This window comes from Bubalus bubalis, chromosome 5, assembly GCF_019923935.1.
Source record: "Bubalus bubalis isolate 160015118507 breed Murrah chromosome 5, NDDB_SH_1, whole genome shotgun sequence".
Taxonomy (NCBI): domain Eukaryota; kingdom Metazoa; phylum Chordata; class Mammalia; order Artiodactyla; family Bovidae; genus Bubalus; species Bubalus bubalis.
In genome coordinates this window covers 119,752,877-119,765,885 of record NC_059161.1, presented here as the reverse complement: position 1 = coordinate 119,765,885, position 13,009 = coordinate 119,752,877, and the positions used below count along the sequence as shown (strand labels likewise).

General features: G+C 45.6%; 1 pseudogene; it reads left to right on the top strand.

Annotated features, from left to right (window-relative positions):
* Window positions 1–3,672: 3,672 nt before the first annotated feature.
* LOC112585190 lies at window positions 3,673–12,071 on the top strand (annotated as a pseudogene).
* The last annotated feature ends 938 nt before the right edge of the window (window positions 12,072–13,009 follow it).

The following is a 13,009-nucleotide window of genomic DNA, read 5'->3' as shown; positions in this document are numbered from 1 at the left end:
CATTTTAATTTCAAGATTTTGGATCCATTTCACTATCATTATTCGGAATTCTTTATCAGGTAGATTTCCTATCTCTTCCTCTTTGGTTTGGTTTGGTGGGCATTTATCCTGTTCCTTTATCTGCTGGCTATTCCTCTGTCTCTTCATCTTGTTTAAATTGCTGAGTTTGGGGTGTCCTTTCTGTATTCTGGCAGTTTGTGAAGTTCTCTTTATTGTGGCGTTTCCTCACTGTGTGTGGGTTTGTACAGGTGGCTTGTCACAGTTTCCTGGTTAGGGAAGCTTGTGTCGATGTTCTGGTGGATGGAGCTGTATTTCTTCCCTCTGGAGTATAATGAAATGTCCAGTAATGAGTTATGAGATGTCTGTGGTTTTAGGGTGACTTTGGGCAGCCTGTACCTTGAAGCTCAGGGCTGTGTTCCTTTGTTGCTGGAGAATTTGCTTGGTATGTCTTACCCTGGAACTTGTTGGTGCTTGTGTGATGCTTGGTTTCAGTGTCGGTATAGAGGTGTTTGATGAGCTCCTGTCAATTAATGTTCCTTGGAGTCAGGAGTTCCCTGGAGTCAGGGTTTGGACTTAAGCCTCCTACTTCCAGTTATCGGTCTTATTTTTACAGTAGTTTCAAAACTTCTCCTTCTATACAGCACCATTGATAAAACATCTACGTTAAAGATGAAAAGTTTCTCTACTGTGAGGGTCACTCGGAGAGGTTCACAGCGTTACATGGAGAAGAGAAGAGGGAGGAGGAAGTTAGAGGTGACCCAAATGAGATGAGGTAGAATCAATAGTGGAGAGAGTGGGCTAGCCAGTAGTCACTTCCTTATGTGCACTCCACAAATGGACCGCTCAGAGATGTTCACAGAGTAATACAGAGAAGAGAAGAAGGAGGAAGGAGACAGAGGTGGCCAGAAGGATAAAAGGGGGAAATGAAAAGGAAGGAGACAGATCCAGCCAGTAATCAGTTCCCTAAGTGTTCTCCACCGTCTGGAACACACAGAAATTCACAGAGTTGGGTAGAGTAGGGAGGGGTTAGGGAGGAGATACAGGCGACCTGGTGGAGAAAATGGAGAGTCCAAAGGGAGAGAGAGCAGTCAAGCCAGTAATCTCGCTCCCTAGTGAAAAATGGGTCCTGAAGATTGGGTTCTTAAAGGTACAAAATTGGTAACAAATACATAAAAGCAAAAATTAAAAGTCTAGAGTAGAGTTTGGAATTTCAAAAATACGATGTTAATGAAAAGAAGAAGGAAAAGAAAGAGAGAAAAAACGAACAAAGAAAAACAAACAAGGTTGCAAAAATTATAAAGAAACTACAGGTACAAAATTGATAACTAATACCAAAAAGCAAAAATTAAAAATCTAGAGTAGAGTTTGGAATTTCAAAAATACAATGTTAAAAAAAGAAGAAGAAAAATAAAGAGAGAAAACAAACAAACCAACAAAAACAATGTCGCAAAAATTATAAAGAAAATACAGGTACAAAATTGATATAAAATACCAAAAAGCATAAATTAAAAATCTTGAGTGGAGTTTGGAATTGCAGATATATGATGTTATATAAAAGAAGAAGAGAAAGAAACAGAGGGGGGAAAAAAGGGAAAAAAAGTTACAGAAATTATAAAAAAAACTATAGGTACAAAATTGATAACATATACCAAAAGGCTAAAATTAAAAATCTAGGGTAGAGTTTGGAATTTCAAAAATACAATGTTAAAGAAAAGAAAAAAATAAAAACACGGTTAAAAATTATAAAATATATATATGAAGTTTGCTGAAGAAGAAAAAAATAGGGTCTTTTTTTTTTTTTTTTTTTTTGCAAAGTAATAGGTTATAAAAGTGAAAATTAAAGGACAATAGAGGACTTAAAATTTTTTTAAAAAAATTAAAAAAAGAATAAAGAAAGAAAGATTGATCATAAAAATAGTAAAAATATATCTAGGTCTTTCTCTGGTTTTGTTGTGAGTATTGTGGGTTCAGTTCATTTTTGGCTAGTTCCTTGGTCTGACTTATATTTCTCAAGATCTATAGGCCCCTTCCTATGTAGTCCGAAGTAACCACAGGGTTTTAATCTATGGCCTGTAGCTTCCAAGGCATTTCCCTCTGTTATAGCTTCTTCTGTTTGCTGGTCTCTTCAGTGTCTGGTTTCTGCCCTGACACAACAGGGACGGTGGAGGACACTTTTTTTTTTTTTTTTTTTTTTTTAGGCTCACTTGTTCAGTCGCGCTGTGGGGAGGGAGGGAGGGATGCTGCAAACAAATAACACTGGCGTGCGCTCGCAGTGCCTCAGCCACACTGGGTCTGCCCCCACTCACGGCGCGTGTAGCCTCCCTGCCCACACTGCTCAGGCTCTAGGTTGTTCCGCCAGGAACAATCAGAGGCCGGCCCTGGGCTGACCGCCCAGGTCCAAGCCGCTTAGGTTCAGGCACTCGGGTTGTCCTCAGAGGTGCAGACTCAGTTGGGCCTGCATTTTGTGCTCTTCCCAGGTCCGAGCAGCTCAGGTGATGAGGTGTTTGGCAAGCGCCAATGCTGCGTCTTATCGCCTCCCTGCCACTCGGTTATCTGGGTGTAAAACCAGCGCACCTTCTCAGGCAGATGTTGACCGTCCAGACCCCCAAGAAGTTTTAGTTAGCAAAGAAGCCTGCTTACAGTTTTATAGATAGTGTCTCTCTGGGGCTGCGATTGCCTCCTTCCAGCTCTGGCTGCCTGTCACTGGAGGGGGAAGGTCTGCAGCCAGCTATCTCTGTTCAGTCCTTTGTTCTGTGCGCGGGCCTGGTGGTGTCTTAGGTTAGGGCTGGCTTTTCGCGTGGTAGATATCCCACAGTCTGGTTTGCTAGCCCAAATTATTTCGCTCAGATAGCGCTCAGGACACTCGGGCCAGATTCTTACTCTAAGAGACGCAGCCCGCGCCGCACTTCCCTGCCCAGCCCCCGCTTGCTAATGGCGTGTGCAGGCCTCTGTGCTGCTTCTCCGCTGGGGGAGTTACCGTAGGGCTCACAATCTGCGATTTTTAATTGTTTATTTATTTTTTTCTCCCTGTTATGTTGCCCTCTGTGCTTCCAAAGCTCGGCACAGATTCAGCAGTGAGAAGGTTTCCTGATGTTTGGAAACTTCTCTCTTTTTAAGACTCCCTTCCTGGGACGGAACTCCATTCCTCCCTCTTTTGTCTATTTTTTTGTCTTTTATATTTTTTCCTACCTCCTTTCGAAGAGTTGGGTTGCTTTTCTGGGTGCCTGATGTCCTCTGCCGGCATTCAGAAGTTGTTTTGTGGAATTTACTCGATGTTTAAATGCTCTTTTAATGAATTTGTGGGGGAGAAAGAGTTCTCCCTGTCCTAATCCTCCGCCATCTTGGCTCCTCCCTCCGAGACTTCCTATTTATCAGGTACCTTATATCCATCACTTCTCTTATCCCCAAGATATTCTATTTGGAGGGTTTGTATTGTTACATTCCACCATTTTACCGAAGGGGGAACTGAGACACCACATGGTCATATGGCTTATCCAAGATTGCAGAAAAGAACATGTATTCAAATCTATGTCTTTGCCATGGTATAGGCATAAAATTCTGATAATAATGTGCCTCATAAAAATGATTAGAAAATACACAGGGCCATTACAATGACAGTTATACCTTAACACTGACAGCTAATTGTAGCATCCTCTTTGTTTTCTTTGTCAAATGCTCAGTGAAAGAATACCTCTAAGGAGAGCGAAGACCATGAGGAAAACCCTCAGTGGAAAAAACATGCTGAAGGAGGATTTCTTTTTTTTTTTATTTTTTTTTTAATTTTATTTTATTTTTAAACTTTACATAACTGTATTAGATTTGCCAAATATCAAAATGAATCTGCCACAGGTTTACATGTGTTCCCCATCCTGAACCCTCCTCCCTCCTCCCTCCCCATTCCATCCCTCTGGGTCGTCCCAGTGCACCAGCCCCAAGCATCCAGTATCGTGCATCGAACCTGGACTGGCAACTCATTTCATACATGATATTTTACATGTTTCAATGCCATTCTCCCAAATCTTCCCACCCTCTCCCTCTCCCACAGAGTCCATAAGACTGTTCTATACATCAGTGTCTCTTTTGCTGTCTCGTACACAGGGTTATTGTTACCATCTTTCTAAATTCCATATGAAGGAGGATTTCTTGAAGGAGCATCCTTACAGATGGTCCCAGATCTTTTCATGGCTGAAAACTAACTATTCACCCGCTGAGAAACATCATGGATGTGAGTATTTTGGGAGGACGGTGCTCCACAGTGCCCCCTTGTTCTCTAGCCAGGCATGGGGCTTATTTGGAGGTGCCAGGTGGGATGTTGAGGTTGGGGTTCCTGCAGGAGGCAGAGATACTGGAAAACAGGGACCCCAACCAGAGGAGAAGGCACTCTCATCCTCAACTGTTGGTCTTGGTGACTGGGCCTGGAAATTAACAGGTGGCAGGTAAATATTCATTTCTCTGTCAAACATGTGTCATTAGTTTGATGGTGATTGTTCCTTCTGAACTACTTGAGCCACTCAGCTACAGATGAAGAGTGAGCCATCACTGATCAAAAGGTAGAACCAACTGCAAAGCAATTGTGAATCCCCAGGCAGAGGAATTCAGTTTCCACAGATGCAAGAATGACAGCAGTAAAAAGTTACTGAATCTGTATTCCATGTATGGCCATAACGATCACTGTGGTCACTGTTTTGAGATTAGACAAAGGGCTTATTTTGTTTTCAAGAATATCCATGCCAGCCTGAGAGATAGGCAAAGGGCAAATACATGTCAAAAGAAAGGGTCACCTGTGTGGTGTTGATTGGATGTGGTCTGAGTTTAGAGGGAGTGGCTGGGGTTGATCAAGAAGGAGCACCTGGAGAAGGGGCTGCTAAGGCTGGGTTTGAAGAGATTACAGAGCTTCTCAAATGAAGGCACCAGGACCTCCTTGGGTGTCCAGCGGTCCTAGAGGCCCAGTGGTTATGCCTCTGGGCTTCCCATGTAGGAGGTACCACTTCAACGCTTGGTCATAGAGTCAATATCCTGCATACAATGTAGCACAGGAAAAATATATCAAATGCAGATATGTCTGTGACCAAAGTCTGTGAGGTGCATAGTGGTTAGAAAGTGATCTCAAGAGATATGTGACACCCAGAGGGAGGCATCAGTGTGGGAATAGAGGGTAGCCAGTTCTGCACTAACCCACTCCCTCCTTCTCCCTGTAGTTGGTCTACGTGGGTAACCTCACCATTGGAACACCCCCTCAGGAATTCCAGGTTGTCTTTGACACAGCCTTATCTGACCTGTGGGTGCCCCCCGTCTTTTGCACCAGTCCAGCCTGTTGTGAGTACAGACACCCTGTACCCGGACCATCCTTCACTTGCCCTGCTGCCCTGTTTTCCACCCTTGACACCTGATGACACTCATCTCTTGTGTCTGCAGCTACACACATTAGGTTCAGACATCTTCAGTCTTCCACCTTCCGGCCTACCCATAAGACCTTCACCATCAATTATGGATCTGGGAGAATGAACGGAGTTGTTGCTTATGACACAGTTTGGGTAACAGTGTAACAAATGCTGAGTCAGGACTGGCTATGGAGTGACCACTGCTTGAAAAACAGATGCAGGACCATCTGGCAGGACCCATCCTAGCCTAATTCCCATATATATTGGCCATCATATCCATAGGATATGTTTCTGGGAAGGCAGTGCCTGTGGTGACACAGGAATAAACAAATTAGCTGACCCAGAGATTTGCTTGAGGTGTGGACTTGCAGCTCCTCTGCCCATGAGAAGTTCAAGGTTCATTTTGCTGGGAGAGAGGAGAAGGGATAAAAGCACCCTGGCACTTTCAGGTGGTAACTGGTTTAATCCTGAACAACCCCACACAGCAGTTACTCTGATTAGCTCATGAGACATATGAGGAAACTGAAGTACAGACGTCAAGGGCCTTGCTGAGGGCACACATGTGGTAAAATGTGGAGTTAGGCTGGCTTTTCAGAGCTGAAGTTGCTGTGGGATGTTTGGGGACAGGATAAAACTGATCTGGGGACCCTGGGGGCAGTCAAGGGCTTCAGGTATCCAGAGTGGGAAACTGGGTGCCTGAAAAGTCAAGGGGCCTGATAAATGAGTTCTCACTCTAGAGGGCCCTTGAGAGTCTAATAAACCTATGGCCTGCCTGCCCCAAAATGCCTGAGTAGTTCCCCTCTCTCTCTTTCTCTCTTGTACACATTCACAGAAATATACATTTATCCCCAAAAGTGAATTCCTCAGGCAGTAATTTCATAGAACCCAGAAGCAAGATTGTGTTTTCAGCTTCTGTCTTCCTGGACAGATGCAGAATCCACAGTACATTACAGAGAATGCAGCCCATTCCTGTTATTAGGTCACAGTGATGCCAAAGAGAAGGCTATCTTACTCTCATTCCTTTTGTCCATAAGGTGGCACCAATGGGACCTGGCCTGACTCTTGGTTGCCCCACCTGTACAGAAGCCATGAGGCCAATTTGACTCACTCAGGTGGTGTTTTTCAGAGGGTCAGATGTTTTAAAATTCACAGCCTGTCTCAAGTGGAACCCAGATTCCCCTCCCAGCTTCGTCTAACCATCTGTTGGCCACCAAAGATAGAGCCCAGCCTCAATTCTTCTCTGATGATCTAATGGCAATGCACCCAGCCCAGTCCTAGCCCCACTTCACATATCTGTATGTGGGATCACTCTTGTCTCCCACAGATTGGGGACCTTGTAAGTACTGACCAGCCATTCGGTCTAAGCGTGGCAGAATACGGGTTTGAAGGCTGAACTTATGATGGCGTCTTCGGCTTGAATTACCCCAACATATTCTTCTCTGGAGCATCCCCATCTTTGACAAGCTGAAGAATGAAGATGCCATTTCTGAGCCTGTTTTTGCCTTCTACTTGATCAAGTAAGTCTGAGATGGACAATCACTTTCTCCAAATAAGCTGTAAGTTGCTTTCAGTTGCATGAAAATTATAGAACACTTGGTAAAGAAGTATCCTGAGATATAATCTAACCCAGGATAACTATGGCCCCCGGGCCCTACCTGGCATCACTACTGGCTTTTATAAATAAAATTTTATTGGAACACAACCCTACTCCTGGGCTCAAGATCAGTAAATTGGTCTCCGGGGGTGTGTGAGGAGGAGGCTAATGGAACGCAACAGGAAACAAGTTGAAGGAAAAGGCATTAGGATTTCCTTATGAATTTGATAAGGAAAGAAAGAGAAGGATGGTGGATATCTTTCCCTCCTCATTAGCATTTCACTGGGAGCCCAGGACCAGCTGCACAATTTGTGGAGCCAGTGAGAAATGAAAGTGTGGGACACAAAAGTGTGGGACCCCTTGTTCAAGAAATATTAGGCATTTTAAGACAGCGAGAGCAGAGTTGGGGTCCCTTCTGAGTGTGGGACCCTCTGGACAGTAGAGCTCACAGGCCATTGGAGCCAACTCTGGGTGACCTGAACCCACACCCTCAGAACTCCCAGGCCTTGATTTTCCTGAAAAATTACAAGGTGGACAAGGGGAAAGCCAAAACACTTCAGCACCCTGTCCTCTGAGGGTGTCTGAGCACTCAGGTCACAGGAGATCCAGGGCATCTTCAGAAGACATAGTGAGTGGAGCCCAGACAAGTGATTTAACTTCTAACCTCCTCTGTGCCACTCATTAGCCAGTAACAGACCTCAGTCTGGATCTCAATGGCTCCTAGACTCGATATCTGCATCTGTACATGGGGACCTTATTAGGGCCTTGATAGGTGGACAAGCACAGCTCTCAGACAGTGCTGTTGTTACTGTCCTCCAAGGATCCCAGCCTCTCTTCTCTACAGAGACAAGCGGGAGGGCAGTGTGGTGATGTTTGGTGGGGTGGACCACTGCTACTACAAGGGAGAGCTCAACTGGGTACCATTGATCGAAGCAGGTTACTGGAGTGTACACATGGACCAGTGAGCCTCTCTGAGGGTCAGCCTAAGTGGTGTTCCCACTACTGTACATGGACACAGGCAGACACACACAAATACATTCTTAAACCTACGGTCACACAGACATATACACCACCCACAACGACACAGACAGACACACAGACACATGGAAACACACAAGCAGACACATATAAACCTTCACAGAGACACATAAGAACATGCATAGCTAGTCAGAGACACACAAGCACTCACAGAGACACATACAAACACACATACAAACAAACAGACAAGCACATAAATACACAAACAACCCATGGGTTCATAATACTCAGGCCTTCTGAGAAAGGCTCTGACCATGGTCCTAAAAGGTCCAAGAGGTCTGTGCAGCTGGGAGAGGGCTGCACCCACTGCCCTGTGAGGCGTGGAGCATGGTTAGAGGACTCTACAGTGTGGTGAACAGAGGATCAGGGAGAATTTTTCCAGCCTGAACAGAGTTATGATAAGATGACCAACTGTCCAGGACTACCTAGGACATAGGAAGTTCTCAGTACAGATAAATGTCATTTTAAAAACAGGGACAGTGAGAAAATGGGGAAAACTAGTCTTCTTAGGGAGCAACTACCCAGCAGTGGAGAGAGGTTGGCTGCAGTCTTAAGACATGAAAGCAACTAATAAAAAAGACATTCCATGTTCTTGGGCACACAGTGGGATAGGGGCTATAACAGAGAATCAGGAAGGTGGGATCCAGGAGTGACCTGAGGACAAGAGGCATAACTGATAGGATTCTGTGTGATATCCTCAGACAAAAGCTGACCTGTCCTTTGGCATTTCTGTGGGCTAGTCATGTATTTCCTGGCCAGGGTCTCAGGGTCTGAGCTGGTTGTAGAAGCAGTGCTGGGAGACACCCCCTCCCAGAGGAGCCCCTCTCTCCTACCATGAGAATCTGCTGCCCCTGTGAATCTCCATCTTTGCTCTGTGAGCAACCCGTTATTTGTTCCCCATCACATACAGCTCTCTGGATGTTTCTTATTGATTTCTCAGCCTTTGTTCACTCATTGAACAGACAAGCATTGAGCATTCACTGTGTGCCAGGCACTTTAGGGATGCAAGGAGATTAAAACTCGCCCTCACATTTAAGAAGGCAGATGTACATGAAGTGACTTGCCCACATAGTGAATTGTAACTTTGGTACATGCTAGACATGAGGAGAAGGCAATGGCGACCCACTCCAGTACACTTGCCTGTAAAATCCCAGTGATGGCGGAGCCTGGTGGGTTGCCCTCTATGAGTTCTCTAAGAGTCAGACACGACTGAAGTGAGTCAGCAGCAGCAACAGCAGCAGACATGAGGAAGGGTCTACAGAGAGAGACCAAGACAGGAAACTAATAAACACCAGGGGAAAGACTTTCTGAAAACAATACAATTAAGGTGGAATCTGGTAGATGAGAAGAAGTTTGCTAGTCAAAGTGCAGTGGAGTCTTCTAGGAAGGAAGACCAGCTTGTATCAAGGTACAAAATATCCTGGTGCATTCAAGTACTTCATTCGAGGATGTCAAGAAAGGTGCTGTGTCGTGAACAAAGGAAAAAAGGGCAAGAGATGAAGGGCTGTTTAGGAGACAGTCAGGAAGGGGGTAATTCTGGGGAGAATCTGAGTGACCTTGATGCCCTCTTTCTTCCATTATCTCTCAGCATCTCCATGAAAAGAAAGGTTATTGCTTTTTCTGACGGCTGTGAGGCCCTTGTGGACACTGGGGCATCACATATCAAAGCCCCAGGAAGACTGGTCAATAACATACAGAAGCTCATCAGTGCCAGGCTACGGGGTTCCAAGGTGAAGGGTCATGCCCCAGGGTTACTTCCAGTCTCCAAACACAACAAGGAACTCCAGGGCCAACCTCTCACCCTCTCTCTCTAACTGCACTACGTTTATTGTTCTGTGGTCAATACCCTTCCCTCTATTATCTTCACCATCAATGGTGTCAACTACCCAGTGCCAGCTCGAGCCTACATCCTCAAGGTGAGGGGACAATATTGAGGGTTGGTTCTCAAACTGGAGCTTGTAGGAACTCTTGGGCTACTGCTGGGAGGAGGGAGCCCTCTGGAGGCCATGTCACCCCATTGCAGATGCTGCTGAGCCCTGTGGCTGGGCCAGTGCCTCCCACAAAACCAATCATTTGAAAGTAAAGGGCTGTGTGGGACACTGATCTTCCTGAAATAAATGTGGAGATATCACACCATATGGCATACTGGGAGTCAGGCAGAGGGGAACACTAAGGTCCTCAGTGCTCAAAGAGCTTCAATTCAATCTGAACCCGTAGGTGCATGAACATGGAAGTCGGCACTAGCAGTCCCTGAAATAGGCCATATTACAAGGAGAATGGCTGGGGACAGTCCCAGTGTGATGTTCCAGCATAAGTTCACAGTCTCCCTTCCCTTCTCAAAGCTTTCCTGGTTTGAATGATAAATTACATGGTCAGCCTAGTTCTCGGCTGCATCTTCCCCTTGCTCTGGCCAGGTGCTTCCTTTGTGAGTTGGGGTACCTGTCCCCTCTGTGGGAAGGTTGGATGCTAATGTGAATAAAGGGTGAACAGTGACTGCTCAGCTCCGGCTCAGGGTGGAGGCTTCATGTCAGCTCCCTGAGAGAGTTCAGAGCAGGCTGACGGGCTTAAAGAAGGCTTTGAGGAAGAGAGGGAATTTCAGGAATTCTAAAACCACAAACTCATTGAGCCATATGGAGGGTTGCTTGGTTCTAGGCAAAACTGCACTAGATTCCATGCAAATGGAATCTCAAGGTGGTCTGCTCTGGGGCACTGGGTACTTACTAGGGGTGATGAGGGCTACAGACTGACCAGTGGGGCTGGGGAACCACAGTACTTTACCCACCCAAGCCTGGAGTGGCCAAAGAGGGTGAGAGTGGGCCGAAGGAGGCTTCTCAGATTTCCTGAGTTAAGTCTTCAAGAATGTGTTGTGGGCACTGCTCTATTTAAGATGGATAACCAACAACGAGTTTCTTTGTAGCACAGGGAACTCCCCTCTGTTATATGACAGCCTGGATGGGAGGGGTGTCTTTGGGACCAGGATACCCGGATACATATGGTTGAGCCCCTTTACTATCCACCTGAAACTCAGAATATTGTTAATCAGCTATACTCCAATACAAAATAGAGTTTGATAATAAAGTACGGATTGTGGGGATGCAGGACGAGAACCAGCATTCTCTGCAGAGAAAACAAAGAGCAGGAGTCAGAAGGAAAGAAACAGGGAGTGAGGAGAGCTATGGACACACTTGTTCTTTTCTAAATAATTATATTGAAGTGTGGCTAATCTGCTGCTGCTGCTGCTAAGTCGCTTCAGTCGTGTCCAAAGTCTCACAGTGGTCGACTCTGTGTTTCCCCATAGACGGCAGCCCACCAGGCTCCCCCTTCCCGGGATTCTCCAGGCAAGAACACTGGAGTGGGTTGCCATTTCCTTCTCCAATGCATGAAAGTAAAAAAGTGATAGTGAAAAGTGAAAGTGAAGTCTCTCAGTCGTGTCCGACTCTTAGCAACCCCATGGATTGCAGCCTACCAGGCTCCTCCCTCCAAGGGATTTTCCAGGCAGGAGTACTGGAGTGGGGTGCCATTGCCTTCAGTGTTGCATTAAGTTCTGCTGCAGAGCAATGTGACTCAGTTATACACATAAAATTATATTTTTTTCTTATTCTTTTTCATGTGGTTTATCACTGAATATTGAATATATTTCCTTACGCTCTACAGTAGGACTTTGTTGTTTATCATTCCTCTATTTCCCAACTCCCAGTCCTCCCCTCCCCCACACCCTTCCTTATGGCAACCTCATGTCTTTGCCCTCTTTGGTTTTAGATAAACTCTCATATCCCCTGCTGCTGAGAAAACCCCTTGATGCCTATCAAAAGAGGGAAATAAAACAAAGAATTGAGCTGGGTCTGGATACTGGGGGGAGTCACCTGTAAGGTCTCATGCTGACTGGTGTGTGTCTCTGACTCCCCCAGAATTCTAGAGGCCACTGCTATACCACCTTTAAAGAGAGCAAATTGAGTCTATCTACAGAGACCTGGATCCTGGGTAACGTCTTCCTGAGGCAGTACTTCTCAGTTTATGATCGAGGAAATGAAAGGATTGGCCTGGCACAGGCAGTGTAAATGCATGGAGTGCTTCAGGAATCCGTAAGGCTGCTCCTAACACACACTCACTCACACTTTGGGCACTCCTGCCCAGGATGCTGATGAACTGTATTTGGTGGTCTGTACACCCTATTCTCAGTAAAGAATAAAGGGTTTCACTCTTAATGGTGCTGAAATAAATGTTGCCTCTGTGTCAGGGAGTGAAGGATCTAGAACGAAGTCTGAATCAAAATTGAGAGGAGCCCTACTCCAATTGGCTTCAACGAAAATAGAGACTCATTGAAATGATTCTGAGAATCCAGGATACAACAATCAGAGCAAATACAAAGATCTCAGTGACTGGACCCAAGAAACCAGAAGTCATCAATTCTCTCTCACTCTCACTCTTTCCCTTCATTCTTCTTTGATGGTCTTAGCCTGGCAACTTTCTTCCTTAAGGCTTCTACACCTAGTGAGGGAGTTCAAGCTACCTGACCTAGGGTTTTAAATCCTGAAGGCATCACCTAGTAAGGAAAGAAAATTGCAGACATTAGAGTTCAAGGGTGTTCTATGAATGACCCACCTCAGATCACATGTACAGCCTTAGATCAGCCATCCTGGCAGGGAAATGTGGTATTATGACTGGTTTTACATGGTCTTTGGCCCTGACCCCTCAGGACATGATTGTCAATTTCCTCAAAAACTACATGACTGAAGCTGGGGAGAGGCAGACCCAAGGATAGTGACTAGCAGATGGTCTAGGCCATGGAAGAACTTGTGATGACCCACCAACTCAACCACCTCCTCATTCAGAGGAATTATAAGGGATAATTAAATAGACCCTCTTTGTCCCATCTCAGATATTCTTATCACTGGGCATGTCCTCCAGGGGATTTTGGGTGAGGTACTTCATGGAGAGCTGGTTCCCTTTTGTCCCACACTCAGTCACCAGCTCTCTGCCACATATGCCTGCTCTG